Raw genomic sequence first — 13,752 nt, forward strand, 5'->3', positions numbered from 1 at the left:
GCATATGTTCCAGACTCTGCTTCCTTCCTGTTGGCTGGCATCCCATTGGTTGAAGCAAACAGTGTGGCTGAGGCCAGGATGAAGGAGTAGGGTAGGATGAGACACCATGCCCACATGGGAGGGTACCACCAAGTTGCATAACGAAGGGAGTAAGGAAGAATTAGGGCCAGTGTTTCTATTTATGTATTTGCTTAATAATCAATCTATCATGATAATACGTAGGAAAGGACTTTATAATCTGCAAAAGTTCTACAAATAATCGTGATGATGTAGATAATGGCCCATGAAGAAGGAAGTTTACATAAAAAGTTCAGAATAGGCAAATTTTAAAGGCAGAAAGTAGATTAGTCGTAGCCCAAGGTTGGTGGGCTTGGGGAGTTTGAGGGGTTGACAACTAAGAGGTGTAGGGTTTCTTTCAGAGATAATAAAAATGTTCTAGAATCAATGGTGGCGATGGGTACTCTGTGAATAGACTAAAAGCCATAGAATTATATCATTTAAATAGGTGAGTTGTATGGTATGCAACTTATATCACAATAAAGCTGCTTTTAAAAAGGCAATAAAAGGAGGAATGATCCTGGATTAAGGAGGGGAGAGGTGAATCACCAGGTGGCGGCCATATCTCCCATTTCCCACAGAGCTGCCAAGACACCACCCCGTGTGACCATGGAAAAACCAACTTGTTAAGGTTTTCTTTGCCACCCTTGGAAAAAAATATCTCTGATTTTATCATGGATTCTGTGGGGGAAGAGAAGATGGTGTTAATAGCAATTTGCTATGAGGCCAACTTTGCAGGAGAACAAGCCTGCACAAGCCTGGACGGGGGCTGGGGTCTCAGAGCACGTGGGGAAGTGGAGGCTTTTCAGAGGCACCACGTGAGACAGGGGAACACTGGTCCCCCCAACCCGTGGATGGGACGAAAATCTTCCTGGACCCTCTTAGTGTCTCTGGCTGGGTCTGCCAATGAAAATGATAGAATAACAGAAAACCTTACAAATTAATTTAACCTGAGTTTTATATGACACTGGAGCTATCAGGAAATTAAGACATGAGGAAATGTTCAACCTGAGTGTTTTCATGCCAGTTTTGATGAAGACTGGATGGTGGTAGAAACAGAGCAGGTCAAAGAGCATGAGCAAGGGCAGTAAACTGTGCAAAACTTAGCAAGTTCTGTTGGTTCAGTTCCTTTTCAGCCTTCCTCCTTCTGGGAGGATGGGATGCTCCTTTCCTCTGGGTTTAGAGAGGACACCTGTCATGAGAGGGTCTTATGACCTGCTTCGGGGGGAAGGGGAGGAAGTTCAGAGAGAGCTTCCTGTTCATGCTGTTTTCTCAGACTTTCTCAAAGTCCTTTAGCTTAAAATATTCACTATGCCAAGATGCCATAATTTGGGGTAGCATGTCCTGAGCCCTGTCACCTGCCTCTGGGCTGGAAGGGGCATTTGCAGAGGTGGGCAGGTGGAAAGGGAAAGGTTAGAGTGATGACAGAGCTGGCATATGGGACCTACAGGGAAAAAGGAAAGAAATCAGGCTATGGGCTGGAGAAGATGAGCTCAAAGGGCAATGTAATAACCATCTTTGGGAACAAGGGGGGTTGTTAACTGCAAGGGGGTCATGTCTACAGGCTTTTCTGCTGACTCTTTGAACTTGAGTCCTTAGGAAGCAAAGCTGCTTTCAAGGAAACTGGCAACTGCCCCCAGCATCCCAACAAGTGCATGGATACCTGGTCCAGGCTGATATGAGTTTCCCCTTTCCCTAGAACATCTCCCTCCACCCCCTTGGGCTGTCCAACTCCTACCTGTCCTTTAGGACTCAACAAAGACATCTTCTCCAGAACGCCTCTCCTGGGATCCTCTAGGTGCCCCTTTGTGATCAACGGCATTCTCTAGCTGAATGCTTATCGTGCTGAATTGAGTTGTTTTCATGTTAGACTGTAAGCTCCCTGTCCTAACAATGCCAGAGAACTCATGTGGGCATAACATCTGGCTGGGCAAGGAAAGAGGGAGAGAAGGAAAAAGGGGAGAAAGGGAGGGAGGGTTTCATTGAACCGTAGTGAGCAGATAGTAGGTCTGGCATAGGATGGCCATTATTGGGGCAGGCCATGACCACCCTGACCTCTGACCAAGTGTTGGCATTGCTTTGGTCTCCACTGTTCTAGCACTGTGGTCTGCAGACATCCTGGGCCTCCTGAAGTGACTCAGGGAAACTGGGAACAGTGGCCAAGTCTCGACCCAGGGCTTATTGCACTGGTTGCATTGGTCCAAAGTAGTGAATCATGTTCCATAGGCTGGGTTCCCTGGAAGCGGAGGCTGAGACAGCTTACTGGGGATCAACACATGTGAAAGGAAGGGAAACAAAAGCAGGATTGGGCAGAGGGGGGAGTAGAACTGTGAGGCCCAACAAAGGCTCAGCCAACTCCAGGGGAGCTCTGGAGTGAGTAGTTAGTTAGTGCCTGTCACTGTGCCCTGTTTGTCCAGACAAGATAGTGGGGCCTCTGTGGCCCCTGGTGAAGGCTGCCCTGGGGCAAAGAGGCTCTCTGCAGCAGAGAGACCCTAGAGGACCTGAAGACTGGAGAGTATGTGCTGAGACTTCACTCCCTCTCCCCAGCCCTCTGCAGCTGGTCAATGAGTCTTTTCTAAAGGGGGATCTGGGCAGTATGTCTCTGTGCCCACCAGAGTTTGACAGTCACTGAAGCTACAATTTATTGAACCCTATTGAGCCAAGATGTACAATTAGCATTTTCTACAAGTAAGGAAAGTGAGGCTCAGAGAGACAAAGTAACTTGCCTGAGGTCACCCAGCTGGGCCAGAAAGTAGGGGAGCTAGACAACAAGACAGGCTGACTCTAGAACACCTACTTTTGACCACTGATCCTAAGTGCTAAGGGGAGGGGGCATAGTTATATAGGGACCAAACAAGTACTTTTCATAGTGAGTTTTTTTAAATAGAACAACTCATGAATATGCATATGTATATGGGGGGTGGTGATCACAAGGGGGCCCTTCACCCTTTTGCTTGGATCTCATGCTTCTCACTGCCCTTAATGGAGGTGGAAAAAATTGGTCAGTCCCCTTCCCCATTATCAACTGTCCTGCTGAAGGAAGGGACAACCCATGGACATAGCCTCTTCTCCAAATCCCCTTATGCCCACTGAGCTGGGACCCAGGAAGCACATTCAGTGAAGAAAAACCCCACAGTGCAGTTCTAAAGATATCAAAGGGTCTAAGGGAAATCGTTTTGCTGAGAGAATTTTTGCTCATATTTTCATGCTTTTGCAGGAAGGGCTGCTGGAGGTGAAAGATGCTGGGGCTGGAGGAGATCCTGGAAGTGGTCCTTTCATGGTCCTGGGCTTCACCAGGGAAGTGAGGCAGTATCCCTTCAACTCAGCCTGAGCTGAGCACCCATACTGTGCTTCCATTTGCTCTGAGGTGGAGGAATGACTAGGATGGTTTGGTGGGTGTGATGTTCTAGGTAAGGTTGGTCTGATTCCATTTGTCTCCCATCTCACCCACCCATCCATCCACCCCCCCCCCATCCATCCACCCACTCACCCATCTATCCATTTATCCAGTGGATGCTTTGTGAGTCTACTGTGTGCCAGACTCTGTTCTAGGCACTAAGGAAACAGCAGTGAAAAAGACCTCGCTGTCAGGAAAAGCAGGTCCTAGGCCTTCCTGCTTCCTCCTGTCCCTTCTGAGAAGTAAGAACTATCAGCACTGTTGTAGCTATAAAAGGCCAGATAGTAAATATTTTAAGCTTAAGGGCCTGAAGATCTCTATAGTACCCACTCATCTCTGCCCATCTAGCTTGAAAGCAGCCATAGACAACATGTGTGTGTGGCTGTGTTCTTTATTATTGTTATTATTAGAGATTTTACTTTTAAGCAGTCTCTATACCCAATGTGGGGCTTGAACTCACAACCCCAGAGACCAAGAGCCCCATGCTCCACCTACTGAGCCAGCCAGGTGTCCCATGGCTGTGCTCTAATAAAACTTTACTTACAAAAACAGGCCAGCTGGGAGTAACCCTCGGAGAAGCACAGAACTGGGAAGGGCCTCAGGGACCAGTGGTTTTCAACAATGGCTTCATATTAAAATCAGTCAGGAAGCTCTAAAACAATACCCATGTCTGGGCCCCACCTCAGACCAAATTCACCAGACTTTCTGGGGGCAGGACCCGAGTCTGGGTGTTTGTTCAAAGTTCTCTAGGTGGTTCTAATGTGCTATCTGGATTGAGAACCACTGGCCCAAACCAACAGCATCATTTTATATACCAAGGAAAGTAAACAAGTCGTCCAAGTTCACACAGTCAGTCTGAATTGGGGGACTTCCCTGAGGTGGCAAAATGGCTCTGGTTCTTCTACTCTAGTCAGGCCTCTATGTGTGACCCCAGCTGCCTTTTGGGTCTGGAAAGAGGGCGACTGCTGTCTGCCATTCTTCTCTGTAACGGCTCTCTCCTTCTGACAGGTGGATTTCCCCAGGGAAGATCTAGATGGCCTGACCTATGATCTCAGTTGAAGATGTGATGTTAAGGGCACTGCAAGGGCTCTCTGGAGGACTGGAATTTTGAGCTTATTCATTTCAGAAGGCAGTAGAGAGGGCAGTTGTAAATTCAGGCCTTAGAGGGAAACAGAACTAACTCCATCTAGTAGCTGCATGACTTTGAGTAAATTATTTAACCTCTCTGAGGGGGTTTATAGAATAGGAACAATAATACCTGCCTTGTGAGACTGTTGTAAGGATTAGAAGAGATTATGCCCACAAATGTTTTAGCATCATTCCTGGCACAGAACTCGTGCTAATAGAAGCTATTACAATATTTTATTTCATCTTGCTATTAGATCCACTTCTGTGCCTTCCATGGCATTCTGTGTGGTATGCTTAGCAAAGTGGGGGGCAGGGACCCAGATGGAAGAGAGAGGGCATGCCAGGCATGGGGAATGGCTGAGGAAGGGCCCTGAGTTGGGGATGATTGAGTTGTGACCAGGTCTGGCTCTGAGGCAACACGCAGATGTCCCCAGCCCTGTCTGTGTTCGACTCTGCCCTGTGCGGAACCTGTGCCTCTCCCAGCTCCTGAGCGCTGGTTCTCTGCAGGTAGCCTTCTTCCTGTTTCCTGTGGGTTTAGAGAAATGGTCTCAGTGTGAGAGCAGGCATGTCAGACACTAGGACCCTGCAAGGCATACAAGAGGTACAGCCAGTCAGGCTGAAAGGAGAGTGACTCCTAACAAACATCTGAGTAGGAGAGCTAAGAAGCCAGGGCCAGCCCGGCTGGGAGGGCTGTGTTCTGGTTGGTTAGCTGGGACTTGTAAACAGAAGCCTTCCAGGGGTTTCTGGGTACCCTGTACTCTCCTGCCCCACAGGCCATCTGCTCTGGGAGGGGAGTAGGTCCTGCCCATCACCGTGCATCCTTCCAGGTGCACAGGGGATGCAGCAGCTCCCCCAGAGCTTGCAATCCACCCGCCCTGGGCACTGCCAAGGCCAGGCCTAAGGTGTCTGAGCTCCAGGTAACCACTCTGCGTGCTGGTGCTGGGCGGTCTGCTCAGGGCCCAGGGAGGGGTGAGGAGGAGGGGACAGGTAGGAAGGGGCCGGGGCTTCTCTGAGTTCTCACAGGCTGATCTCAGCGAAAGGAGAGCCAGAGGGCCTGGAAGGGGACCGGGTGCAGTCTGATTTGGGGTTCTCCCATCTAGGCCGCTGGTGATAACATTCAGAATCCCAACGTCACCTTTTGCATCTGGAATAACATTGAACAAAGCGCTTCACTGTGACTTATCTCAGGCTTCCCCAGCCTTCCCGGTTACTTTCTTGGGGGCTCAGAGATCTTTTTCTGCTAGTACTGAGGTACCCTTACCTGCCCTTGCCTGACCTTCTCCATCAAGAGAAAGGGGCAGAAGGGCCCTCATCCCCTAGCTCTTCTTGGCTCCCCCTTGGATTGGGGTGTCATGGGGGTGGTAGGTACACTGTGTGACATTCCTCTAGGGCTGCAAACCCAGCCCGAGGTGTCACTCGTTCTCTGAGCTTTGAGGTCTGTCCTCCCCCACGAGCCCCCTCCCAGGCTAGTGTCCGCTCCATCCTCTGTCCCTCTCGGGGTGGAGAGGCTGAAGAATCCATCTGGATAGAGAGCGTGGGCTTGATGTGCTGTTTTTAGTTCCGTGGGAGAAGTCACAACAAGGGGTTGTAATTTCTCTGCAATTTTTCTCCTCGATGAGGCATCTGTTGGCCTGCTGTGAGGAGATTCTGAGCACAGGGCCTGTATCTGGATGCAGCCTCAAGGGTGTGACCAGGCCTCATGTCCCTCTGCCTCCTGGAGACATTTGACTTGGCTCTGAAGGAGGGGAGGGAGCAGTTTAGGGGCCTGTCATCCTTTTCTCCCCGCCCACGGCTCCGGCTCTGGCTGACTCACTGTGGCCTCCAGCCCTCTTTGCCTGAGTGGCACCTGCCTGCACCTCCATTACCTCTTGTTTCCTGCTCCGTCTGAACCAGTGCACTCCTCGAAGCCATCCCTGGCCCCCAGCACACCTGGTCAACTCAGCCACCACTCTGACCATGTGCCAGGCCCTGTGCTACGTCCCAGAGATCTAGAGATGCACGGGGACACCTCCTATCTTTGGGAAGCTGGCTGCCTGCGTGGGAGGGGAGGCTCAGAGTCTAACACAGGATGCTTGTGCTAAGGGAGAACGTGGAGGGGGCCTGGGAGCTCACAGACAGAAATGCTCATCTTCTGGAGAGGAGTGGCTGGAAAGCCAGATCTCGGTTGACCCGGATTTTGCTCCAGACCAACCAAATGCAGAGGGTATGACATTCAGGGAAAAATGATTTTAGATTTTGTAACAAAAAATGTTGCTACGTTTACCTGATGATAGGACATTCCTCCTACGCAACAAGATGCCTGCTAGGAAGAAAGAGTATTTAAAATAGGAAGCTTCCAGGTACATCTCTAATAGCATCCTGCTCCCCACCTCCCTAGCCATGTCAGGCACAATCAAGTTCATCTTTGTCCTGGCAAAGGGCTGTCTTCTTCCTGTTGGGCGTCAGGGCTGGGCGTCAGGGCTGCCAGTTACAGTTATGATGACTAAGAGTGAATCCAGAAGCAGGTGCTGCTTGAGCTGAGTCTTAATGGGTGGGCAGGACTTTGGCAGACAGAGGGGCTGGGGAGGTAGAAGGAGATCCAGGTGAGGGATGGAGGTATGAAGACACGTATCAATTCCAGAAGAATAAATGTGATTTGACTGGGCAAAGGTTTAAGGGAGAAAAAGTAGGAGGTGGCCCTCAAATGGTAGGTGGGGCCAAATCCTGAGGGCTTTGATGCCATACCAAGGAGGTCACAGCTTCCCAGACTACGAGCCCCTCAGAAGCAAGGCTAGGACTGGGGTGAGGCAAGTGAGGTGCCAATGGGGCAAAATGTAAGGAGGTGTTCACTGTCAGAGTGGTACCAAAGCAGAGCTGGACCCCCTGAGAGTGAGTGGGTCCTTTGTGCCCTCTAGATGCTTCCCTGTCTCACCCTAGACCCAGCCCTGCTCAGGAGAGGGGTCACATTCTATAAATCTTCATATCCCAAGGGCCTAAAATAGTGCCTGATGTAGCAGACCAGTAAACGCTTGTGGAATGAATGAACGAATGAATGAATGAGTGGGGTTCTTTTTTCTTTTTTAGTGGGGTTCTTTTCTTTTCTTTTTTTTTTAATTAATTTTTATTGGTGTTCAATTTACCAACATACAGAAAAACACCCAGTGCTCATCCCGTCAAGTGTCCACCTCAGTGCACGTCACCCATTCCCCTCCAACACCCGCCCTCCTCCCCTTCCACCACCCCTAGTTCGTTTCCCCGAGTTAGGAGTCTTTATGCTCTGTCTCCCTTCCTGATATTTCCCAACATTTCTTTTCCCTTCCTTTATATTCCCTTTCACTATTATTCATATTCAGTGGGGTTCTTTTCTATCTGGAATGTGTTTATCTTCCTCATGGCCAAAGTGTGTCACTTCTTTTATGGCTGACTTCTTCCCTGTAGCCCCTCCAGAGAAGTCCCATCTCCCAACCAGGCTGTGTTGTTCTGCCTTGGCAAATGATGTAGACACAGGAGGTGCTTACACTGGAGGTGTAATCAAATCTCAGAACCCTCCCTGAACAGGCTCAATAGTTCTAGAATATCCTGGCCCCTTGGATGGGAAGGATTACCTGCCACCACCACTGATGTTGCTCTTTGGGGTCTCCCTCCTTCCACTCTCCTTCCCTACTCTTTATGGAACCAGACTCAGAAAAGGTTCTGGAGGTGGTGGTGTCTCCAAACTGCTCCTTCATAGTACCACCCACTTACCCAGCCTGCTTCCTTTGCTCAGCCCCTTTGGACCATGGCCAGCTGGCCACTGCTCAGGTAGTTATGAAGGTTCCAGAGGTCTTCTGAGATACCCTCCCCTCCCTGCCCTTCTAACTGATGGCACACTTCACCAGGTGTAGAAACCATTGGCTCTTGGCTAAGAAATGAGGTTAAACATGAACACGGCTGGGATGTGGAAGCTGGGGGGATGATTAATGATGCTACTCAGGAAGGGTCAAGACATTTGCATTTCTGTCCAGTGGAGGATCTGTTTCAATCAGGAAGTTACTCTTGCTGCCCAAAGAAGCATAATAGTCCTCTCCCACGCTCATACTGCTGAAGGGAGGGTGGTCACGCAGCACCGTGTGGGCAGTGCAATCACAGAGCACCCAGGTGGGAGAGCTCCACCAGTGCACCCAGAAGGGGGCCACTGTCCCTCATCCATCAGAGCTGGCGTTCTGCAGACTGTATCCTAGAGTGCACCAGCCTCTCAGGAACACTCTGAGAAAGAATCAGTGCTCAGGTGAACTTTGAGCAGCTACAGGGTATGGGACGATCACAAATAGCAACAAAGAACTAGAGACAATGCCAAATCTCATGTATAGTAAAAACAGCATGGGGCCCCCCAGAGATCGGCTAAGGTCTACAAAATACAGAACAGAATCTACTTCAATCAGGGAAAGAACCAGAGTATCTTCTTAGCTGATCCTGACCATACATTTCTTACCAGCTGCTACGGTTGTAATTACACTTGAGAGGCAGTGTAAGGTACTGGCGACGAGCTCTGCGATGTTCTCGCTGTGGACCCTCAGGCAAGTTGCTAACCTTGCTGGAACTTAGCTGTCTCACTTATAAAATGGAGATAATAATTGTTTCTGCCTCATAAAATTGTAATGATTAAATAAGCCCCTACAAGAGGCCCTGACACATAGCTGATGCTATGTATTTGCCAATAGTGATAATCAAAATATTTTCTGCATAATTAATTGTATTGACCTCTCATTCTAAGCCTGGAAGAGTTCCATCATTTAAAATTTCAATTCTTTGTCCTTTTCGCAAAGTCCAAGTTCAAGAACATTTCTAGATGTTATGGAGACCTGGGCCAGGTGGGCCTTAACTGACTTAGAAAGCTAAGAGTCTGGAGCCCAGAAAGGCAGGCCAGGTAAGCAGCACCCCTTCCTTCCTAGATGCCATCCTTTTGAGGTCCATCCCTGTGTGCTTGGGTTCAAGTCACTGAGACACAGCTTACCCTGGCCTTTTGGACCAGGCTGAAGGCATCCCTGGACTCTGCTTCACATTCCGAGTGTCTGCTTCTCTTAGCAGTGGTGCAGAACTTTATCTCCCCTACCGGGAGGCATTGAAGAAGTAGAAAAAGAAAGCTTCAATATTTGGCTGGGATATGTTTTTTCCCCCCATCCCCCTGTGCAGGAGTGGAAAGAGCAGGTCCAGGATGGATTTTCTGTCATCGCTGCTCAGGGTTTAGGAGCTAGAGCAGTGTGGCATCCCTGCCCTGCCTGGTAGCTGAAGGTGAGACTATAATAAACAGGGGAGATGAGGAAAGAGACATGTGGGGATGAGGGGCTTTGAGCCTGTTCTGGGCCCTGCTGACCCTGGCCTGGGCAGCAGCTCTGGGGGAGCAATCTGTGAGTCCGAGTGCACCTTGGCAGAGCTCCCCTCCTGGGTACCTCGCATACCATCCTATTTGCTGTATTATAACTGTTGGTGGAGCGGTGTGCCAGATTGCAGGGGCTGCTAACTGGGTCTGGCCTGAAAGCCTTCCCACCCCCTTCTTTATTGATCAGAGTTTGCTCTCCTGGCTATGGGAGCAGATGCCCTCGTATCTCCCATCTCATCCCCTTGGATCACTTTCAATTCAGACACAGTGGTGTTAGCTCCTGTCCACCTCAAGCAGCTGCCACCTGGCCTTGAAGTCCTGCAAGCTGGCTCAGCCCTTGCACTGGGACAGCCTGGAAGGGGAGATGGAGAGGAGGGACAATCCTTAACTACTGGGGATCAAGGATGGGAGAAGTGTGTCAGCCTCCAGTCCTTCAGGGGTCAATCCTGCGGTGTACTCCACATGGCCTCTGGCCCTAAACAGGTCAATAACTCGCCCTTCACTGGCTTTCCCACCACCCTATTTTACTCTCCTCATGCCTGCTCCCTGCAATCACCTCTCCAACGAATTACCCGCATCGAAGTTACAGCTGGCTCTGCTTTCTGTGAAAGCAGTGCAGATAGCGCATGACTACTTGACCTGGCAAAGGTGATCAGTCCAAAAAACAGGCATGTCACCCAAGCAGGCTAATCAGAATCCTTCTGTGGGAAAAAGGGAAGCTCTAATTTGGGGGAGCTGCTAAGGTTGCCAGGGCCAAGTGCTTGGGCTGTGGAGAAGGCTATGGCTGTGTGGGGGAGCAAGGTGTGGTGAAAGGAGGAGAGACAAGCAGGGACAACAGAGGGCTGGGGAGAGTCTTGGTGTATTGAGTCTCGGGTGTGAGCTCCAGAAGTTCTGGTTCCTGTTGCTTTTTCCTAGCGCTAGAAGCCTGGAGCTTTCCCAGCAAAGGAGACAGTAAATGCCCCAAAGTTGGTGTGAACTGGGGTTCTGTTACTTGCAACTGGGAGAGGCTTGGCTAGTAGAATCCTTCTGCATCTTCCAAGGAATGAGAGCTCCTTGGGCTCCTGGACTCCCCACCTTCACTTAGATCCTAGGACAGTGCCTGAAGGCATCAGGTGCTCAGGAAACTAGGCTGAACAGGTGGATGAATGGATGTGAGTGAACCATCACCTATGCCTTTCTCCCTGCTGTCAGTTGGCCTATCAGCCTGTTTTCTTATGAAATGGGACAAGATGATTAGGCTTTAGATTGTGTAGAAATTAAGAATACAAAATTGAGTAGATGATTTAGATCCCTGATATGAGGAGAAAAGGGGCAATGGAAAGGAACCAAATGTTCTTAGTATTTACTACAAGCCAGACTAGATACATATTTCATAAAATTTTGACAACAACCTCACAGGGTAGGTATTTTTACCTTAAAACTGCGTGAAGTAAGGCATGGGGGTAGTCAAGCACTTTGCCAGAGCTTTTACAGTTATCATTACACCCAGAGTGTGATTGAAAACATCCTAATAGACGTCTGGTGATATCTTGTTGCGTTTTTAATTTGCTTTTCCTTTTTTTTTTAAAGATTTTATTTATTTATTCATGAAAGACAGACAGAGAGAGAGAGAGAGAGAGAGGCAGAGACACAGGCGGAGGGAGAAGCAGGCTCCATGCAGGGAGCCCGATGTGGGACTCAATCCCGGGACTCCAGGATCACACCCTGGGTCGAAGGCAGATGCTAAACCACTGAGCCACCCAGGGATCCCCTAATTTGCTTTTCCTGATGTCAAGTTGACTTCTCATGTGCTTATTTGATTTCCTTTTTGGTGAATGTTTGTTCAATTTTTTTATCCAGTTAAAAAATGGACTGTTTATTGGGTTGGTTTTTCTTAGTTTATTATTGAGTTTTGGGAGTTCTTTTTATATTCTGGATACCAGTCCTTTATTAGATATAATATGTGCTTTGCTGATATTTTCTCTCAGTCCATTGCTTGTTTCTTCATTTTCACAGTAGTATATCTCTCTCTTTCTTTTTTAAAGATTTATTTATTTATTTAAGTGAGAGAGAGCAGAAGGAAGGGCAGAGGGAGAGAGAGACACACAATCCCAAGCAGGCCCACATCCAGCATGGAGCCAACACAGGGCTCAATCACACCACCCTGAGATCATGACCTGAGCTGAAATCAAGAGTCGGACCCTTAAAACACTACACCACCCAGGTGCCCTACACAGTAGTATCTCTTGAATAGAAGTCTTTTATTTTGATATGGTTTGACTTCTCAATTTTTTCTTTTGTGCTTGGTCTTTTTTGTGCCCTGGGCCCAGAATTTGAACCCAGATCTGTGGGCCTCAAAGTCCTTCCTCTTATTACATTTAGTGCAGTGTTTCCTCAACATCTCTCCTCAGACCAGTGTCAAATGGGCACCACCAGAAGCACCCAAGGAGCTTGCTGAAGATACACAGTCCTGGGCGCTCACCCAGGGGAATCTGCTTCTGTGGTCCCAGGTTGACCTGGGAATCTGCATATAGATACAAGATTTTATTTATGTATTTGACAGAAAGAGAGAACAAGCAGGGGGAGCTGTAGGTAGAAGATAGAGGGAGAAACAGACACCCCACTGAGCAGGGAGCGTGATGCGGGGCTCTATCCCGGGACCCTGGGATCATGACCTGAACTGAAGGCAGACTCTTAACTGACCGAGCCATCCAGAATTTGTATATTTAACAATTTTGTCTGTGGGGGATCAGCTAAGTGTGAAAAGGGTGTAATGCAGAGCTCTTGGCATCCCTGAGACTTTAAGCCTGGTTATTTCTTGCCTTCTAGCTGGGTCCTACCAAGTGCTGCTGATAGTGGCATTTCTTGGTCTGTTTCTTATCGGGTCCCCTCCCCTTTCTTCCTCCCCAGTTCTTTGGCAGAATAGTCAACATTCAGCAGATGATCAAGACATGCTTTTGAACTAACCGACCTACTCGCCATCAGTAGGGGGGAGAGGCAGCCCTACTCCACAGCTGGTACTAAGTGGAACCAAGTAGAAACTATAATTACTGACCTTGGTATGAAGTGCTCTTGTGCAACCCTGTTGAGCTGTGGGCGGCCACTTAAGCCAGTTTCCTCAAACGCCAGCCCAGCCAGAGGGTTCCCCACCTGGAGAGACTGTTATTTTAAAGTATCTCAAAGATTGGCTCATTGGAGTTGAGAAGGACACTCCTGCAAGTGAACAGCTGTGCCAACCTCCAAATAAAAGAAAACTGTATTCATTTGCAGTAGGAGGTGGGGTTGGGGAAATGGATTATGCTTTGGTTTAAGAGCAAAACAAGTATCTAGAGCTTTTAGCAACTTTGCCTGGCATGTCAGGTTGTGATCTGCTTTCTCCAAGCAGATGGAGTTAGCAGGGGGGCAGAAATGAAGTTCACCTTCAAATCATGGGCACCAAAGAGGGTAGCAAGTCAGAGAACTAACATCTATTGAACCCCTACTCTGAGCCAGGTCTTCATATTTTATTTAATCCTTTCAATAACTCATCAGGTTGGTATTATTCGTATTTTACAGATGGGGGAAACTGAAACTCAGAGAGGTTATAAAATAACCAGGAAGCACTAATCCAGGATATAGAACATAAGGGGCTGAGCTACTCTAATAAAGAGGCTTCAAAATACAGTAGCTTAAAGAATAGTGATGTTTATTTCTTTTTTTTTTTTAATTTTTTATTTATTTATGATAGGCACACAGTGTGAGAGAGAGAGAGAGGCAGAGACACAGGCAGAGGGAGAAGCAGGCTCCATGCACCGGGACCCCGACGTGGGACTCGATCCCGGGTCTCCAGGATCGCGCCCTGGGCCAAAGGCAG

The sequence above is a fragment of the Vulpes lagopus genome, chromosome 12, assembly GCF_018345385.1.
Source record: "Vulpes lagopus strain Blue_001 chromosome 12, ASM1834538v1, whole genome shotgun sequence".
Lineage (NCBI taxonomy): Eukaryota > Metazoa > Chordata > Mammalia > Carnivora > Canidae > Vulpes > Vulpes lagopus.